Source organism: Cantharellus anzutake (genome assembly GCF_015039405.1).
Source record: "Cantharellus anzutake strain C23 chromosome Unknown EI90scaffold_76, whole genome shotgun sequence".
Lineage (NCBI taxonomy): Eukaryota > Fungi > Basidiomycota > Agaricomycetes > Cantharellales > Hydnaceae > Cantharellus > Cantharellus anzutake.
The window spans coordinates 171,986-178,407 of NW_024067026.1; positions in this window are offsets into that span (position 1 = coordinate 171,986).

Here is a 6,422-nt window from a genome sequence, read left to right on the forward strand (position 1 = left end):
CCCTGCTAGTCAATCCTCATTGCACGCTCATGATATCAACCTGCTACCGGTATGTTCGCGCTGTGAATGCCAAGTAACCGATGGCAGTTATACAAAGTTCTCACCCACCTCACGAGTCGCGACCACACACACAGTATGCTCCATTGAGGAGCGCCAAGTACCTGTGGCTGACCCGTCCATCCTGACATCTCCAACTACCTACCATAATTCCTTAATAGCTCACTACATCACCAATCACAATCCGATCATCCACTCCCATGCAAGACTGGGATCACTCATCAATTACATATCCCATTATGGTACAGACTAGATACGATGTTCGTCATCCCACTATAAGAATGGATCGAGGAATGGGGATTTCCCCCCATCCCCGTAACAGCCTACCATTCCGCTAACCCTGTAACCTGACTTGTCGGTAATATTCAATTGGCTAATGTTTAACCCCATTAGCTCCGCTCCACTCGGCCCTGCCATTTATGGGCCTGCCCTCGCTGTAACTATATATACTTAACTTGTACATAGGTTACACCTCAGTAATAAAATCCACTAGAGTTGATCCCCCTTAGTTCTTGTTGCCAGTAAGTAAATTAGGGCATGGACATGTAGCTTGGCACAGCGCTCCTGGCTTGAGTTGCTGAGGCCAAAGCCCTCCATCATGGAGACAATCCTTTGTCTCAATCTGGTCTCTGACACAGACTTTGACTCCACCTCAGCTTAAGTCCATTGCATTGGTGACCTCATTCTATGTAATCACCATTGCCAATATCCTTCAGACTTCCAACTCCGACTCCATAAGCTCCATAAGCTCTGTCACCTCCAAGCTTCATGGACCAACCTCAGCACTTTCACCGCTTGTAGCATACATTTCGCACTTCTCCCTCATCCTTATTTGGACTACTGCTTTACATTTAGCCAGTTAGTCATCAACCCCACTTCACCTCATCCTCCTGCCCCCCCCCCCCCTTTCTCCTTTCAGATGTGCCATAGAGTCTAACCCATGACCCTCACCACTGCACCACTTCTGTTATTCCCTTTGTCTCCGTTTGGACACCTTTGTTCCAACCCGGACCCCCTTTGATTTCCTTTTGTCATATCCATCCCCAGCCATCGACTTCCAGTCCCTCCGTTCCCTCTGGACTAACTCCGCTCCTTCTTCACTAACTCGGAGCTCCCATATTCTGCAATCCTCTCGGTACCCCTCGATGGTCACCACCCCCTCATTTCAATTTATTACCTACGCCTCCCTAAGTACGGAGCCCCGAAGACTTCTGGACAGCTCCGACGTCCGCTAGCACACTCCCACCTCCGCTGGGCAATACACTCGCCTGCCTTTCCACTAACCCTGCGACCCAACTCGTCGGTAATATTCAGTCGGCTAATGCTTTAACCCCGTTAGCTCCGCTCCGTTCGGCTCCGCCAATTGCGGACCCATCTTCGCTGTAACCATATATATATCCCACTTGTACATAGGTTACACTCCAGTAATAAAATCAACTAGAGTTACCCCCCTTAGGTTCTGATTGCCAGTCAGTAAGTTAGGGCATGGACATGTCACTAGGCACAGCGCTCTTGGCAGAAGTCGCTGAGGCCAAAGCCCTCCACTACGGAGACACTCCCTCGTCTCGAATCCGGTCTCTGACACCTTTTGCTTTCATCTCTCCATTATATACAGGTGCTTGTACATACTCGATCAGACCCTCAGTCTAAAATCGACTAGAAATGCCCCCTATGTTAGAACTGGGCGAGGGCAGACGATTCCAGAGGGGAACCAGAGACTTAGCAAGGAGGGACCTTGGCCTCAGTGACTCAAGCAGAGCGCTGTGCCATTGCTGTTTGTCCATTTGGTCCTTAATTTCATAGGCAGCGAGCAGGAAGTCTCTAGGGGGCATTTCAGGTCGATTTTAGACTAAAGGCCTAAAATGAGTATGTACAAGCGCCAATATATATAATGGAGAGGGTGAAAGCACAAGGAAACAAAGGGGGTCCAAATCGGAATGAAGGCGTCCAAATGGGAACAAAGGGATGACAGAAGCGGAGCAGTACCGAAGGTGATAGGGCAGAACTGTGGTACATCCGAAAGGAGGTAAGGAGGGCGAAGCCCAGAGGGGCAGGAGGATGAGGGGAAGTGGGGATGATGACTAACTGGCTAGAATGGGAAGAAGAAATAGGTAAGAGGGGGTTAGCCGGCTGAATGGAAAGAAGAAGATAGTTGTGCTATAAATGGAAGGTGACTAATAAGCGATGACTGTGAGTGGGGTCACCAAAGGATGCGGGTAGCTCCGAGGGTGGAGTTATGTATCCAAAGGATGTTGGGTGACTCCAATAAATGAAATGGGTGGGGGAATGGTTTAGGGGTATGTCACAGGATGTCAGAGATCCATTGGGAGATCGGAGCAAATCTGGGGTCTCCAAATGTTCCGACTTGGGAATGAGCTTCCGGGATGGGAGTGGCCAAGGTTCGGTGTGCTGCAACCAGGCCAGAGCTGAGCCAGTTAGGAAGGAAGGTGACTTGGGGAGTGGAGAGTTATGGTGTAGGGGATGGTGAAGTTGTTAGGAAGGTGTGGTGTGGTGGGAGAGTGCAGGGTCAGGATTCCGGGATATGACACCCTAGAGACTTCCTCCTAGCTATGTCTGAGGTATTAAGGACCAAATGGACAAACAGCAATGGTACAATGCTCCCCTTGAGTCGCTGAGGCCAAGGTCCCTCCTTGCTAAGTCTCTGGTTCCACTCTGGAATCATCCACTCTCACCTTGTTCTAACAGGGGCATTGGGTACCCAATGCATCAGGATGGGGGCTGACATGAAGGCCTCTTTCAGGGTAGTGGATCAACAATCATTGGAGAAAACCCAAGGGGCTCCTTTACATGTGAGATGCATCAAGGGGACCACAATGTCAGTACTGGAGAATGAAACGCTGATAGAAGTTAGCAAAACCAAGGAAGGATTGTACATCCTTGACTTTACAGGGCTCAGGCCAATCTTGAATGGCTTTAACCTTCTCAATGGACATGGTGAGTCCAGAGGGAGAGATGCAGTATCCAAGATATTCCATAGTGTCCATATGGAATTTGCATTTCTTTGGGTTGGCATCTAGGTCATTTGTGGAGTCTCCTCAGACATGCTCCTGGTGTGATGGCATATCTTCTGAGTAGGTAAGGATGTCGTCTAGGTAGACTACCACAGAAACATCCAAGAGGTTGGCAAAGATCATGTTGATGAATCACTGGAAAGCTGCAGGTGCAGAGACTGAATGGCATGACAAGCCACTCATAAGAACTGTAGCACATGCAGAAGGAAGTCTTCCATTCGTCACCTGCTGCAATGCGAACCAGGTGATAAGCATGATGGAGGTCCAGTCTGGTATAGACAGTGGCACAGCTGGGAGCATCCAGGAGGTCTGATATGCAGGGAAGCAGGTAGTGATCCTTTTTGGTGATCTTGTTCAGCTCTCAAAAGCCAATGCAAAGATGGAGGGATCCATCCTTCTTGAAAACAAAGAAGACTGGTGCTGTGTGAGCAGATCTGATGGGGTGAATGAAACTGGAGGCTAGGTGTTTGTCTAAGAACATCCAAAGAGCCTCAAGTTCCAAAGTAGAGAGGGAATACCTAGTTCCCAATGTCATATCCATCTATGGCCATCGTCCTCCACTACCTCTGATCCTTCTGGATTACCTCCACTCCTTCTTCACTAACCTCAGAGCCCCTGTATTCCACAATCACCTCCAACTCCCTTGATGGTCACCACCCCCTCTTTTCAATATATTACCTACACCTCCCTAAGTACAGAGCCCTGAAGGCCTCTGGACAGCTCTGACGTCCGCTGGCGCACTCCCACCCCTGCTGGGCAATTCACTTGCTTGCCCTGCAAGTCTACCTTCGGGCCTGTCCCTCCTTTCCATTTCTGGGTTATAGCCTGCTACTCTGCTAACCCCATAACCTGACTCATCAGTAATATTCAATCGGCTAATGTTTAGCTCCGTTAGCTCCACTCCGCTCGGTCCTGCCATTCATGGGCCCACCCTCACTGTAACTATATATACTCAACTTGTACATAGGTTACACCCCAGTGATAAAATCGACTAGAGTTGATCCCCCTTTTTCATTCTTGCTGCCAGTAAGTAAATTAGGGCACAGACGTGTAACTAGGCACAGCACTCCTAGTCTGAGTCACTGAGGCTGAAGCCCTCTGCCATGGAGACAACTCCTTCATCTTGCTTCCGGTCTCTCACACAAGGGTGGTGAAGTGCCTTCTACTTTGATCTTCAGGTCATACTCACAGTGAGGTGTGTCAGGGCACAGCTGTCAGAGACCAGATCCGGGACGAAGACAATGTCCCCATGGTGGAGGGCTTCAGCTGCAGCGACTTATCATCAGGGCATGCCCTGCCTGACCCCGCTCCACTGCCCCCCACTCTGCACCACTCTTTCTTTCTTTCTTTCTTCTTTCTCTCTTCTTTCTTCCTCTTACATGGACCACCTTTCCCGCTGTTCAATGTATCACCGGCATGCATGCCACATCCCCCTCCTGTACCCACCATCCCTATATCACTGTCACTGCTGCCATGCTCACCTCATGCCTACAGCAGACCCTCTCAGGATCTCCCATGGAAACACCCAGAGAGTCACGGCTGTGTGCAAGGGTGATGTGGCACACCCCATGTGACTGACCCTGCATGTACAGTTCTCCAATAAACTGTTGCAATGTTTTTCACTTTTCAACTCATGACCATATAGCACAATGAAAATGTATTTTAAATTTTCAAAAAAATATTCAAAACATGGGAAAGTATCTCATCTAAAGATCTGCTAATTATGTGAGCAATATTCCCATTTTTGGTAATGTTATGTAATTTACAAACTACCCAGGTCATTGCAACGGTTTATTGGAGTACCCCCAGGCTGAACAGAAAATAGGAATATCATGTGACATGTCATGTGATATTGTTTACTGTACACACTAGTAAACAAAATGACATTAATAAAGCATAAATACCGAAGGACTTCACATGATAAGGCCCCAAATCCAAAATGCATCCTTTAGCCACTTCAAAAATCGAACAAATCCTTTCTCTCATTGATTCTGGCACCATAAGTGGTTGGGGCTCACCCTGCGACAGGACCGCTGCTACACATAGCCGCTTCTCGTCCCATGAGTCCCCTGTGCCGGGACTTTGCCGCTTTTGGAGCTGTCCCTGACACTTATCCCAGGAGCGCTGTGCCTAGTTACATGTCCATGCCCTAATTTACTAACTGGCAAGGGATTCTAGAAGAGGGGAAACTCTAGTGGATTTTATCACTAGGGTGTAACCTATCTACAAGTTATGTATATATAGTTACATGGAGGGCAGGCCCATGAATGGCAGGACCAAGCAGAGCAGAGCTAATGGAGTTATAGGTTAGCTGACTAAATATTACCAATGAGTTGGGTTATGGGTTTAGCAGAGCAATGGGCTATAACCCAGAAACGGAAAAGAGGGATGGGCCTGAAGGTAGACTTGCAGGGAAGGCAACTGAGTGCCTGGTGGGAGTGGGGGGTGTGGTTGTGGATGTCTGAGCTGTCCAGAGACCTTTGGGGTTCCGTACTTAGGGAGGCATATGTAATATATTGAATTGAGGGGGTGGTGACCATCAGGGGTGTCAGAGGGGGTTGCAGAATACAGAGGCTCCAAGGTTAGTGACAAAGGAGCAGAGATAATCTGGAAGGACTGGATGTGGTGGAGGTGATGACCATGGATGGATATGACAACAGCCCTCGACCCCACACCCTCAGACACCCCTTCCCCCATTTTCCCCCATTTTCCTCCACTGTTCTACAATAATACATGTATGCACCTGTGGGAACATTCTGGGTGAGCAGCTCAGACTTATCCATACCAGGCCACAGATACATTCATTCATTGAATTATTTCCTTTTTCCACAGTTCTCGCACATATAGCTTGAGACTGGGGTCAGTGATACTTCCTTTCACTTATCATCCTTTTTACTCTGTAACTTACATGATATGTATATTGCCTGTCAGATCCATTCCAACTCCACCCAACCTCCAACCTACTCTGCCATTGTTCCAGTCCACCTCCAGTTCGACTCCCTCCAGCCTCCTCCTCACTTCTGCATTACCTCCTAGTCTACCTCTGGTCCACCTCTGCCTCCCATCTCTGGTATCATCTCTGGTACCTCCTCTGCCTATCCTATACTATTAATATTTCTATCCCCCCTCAATCACTATGGACCTCCAAGGAACCTCCACCATCCACAAAGAGTTTTCCACCCTGCTACCCCCTGTCGCTAATACCACCCTTCATGTAATTACTCCACAGTTACTAAGGCATTTCTCATGAGTTTGCTTAGCTGGCTTGTGGGTAACATACAGTCCCACTTTCCCTTTGTACCCCCTTTGGTCCTATTTTACATATATAGCCCA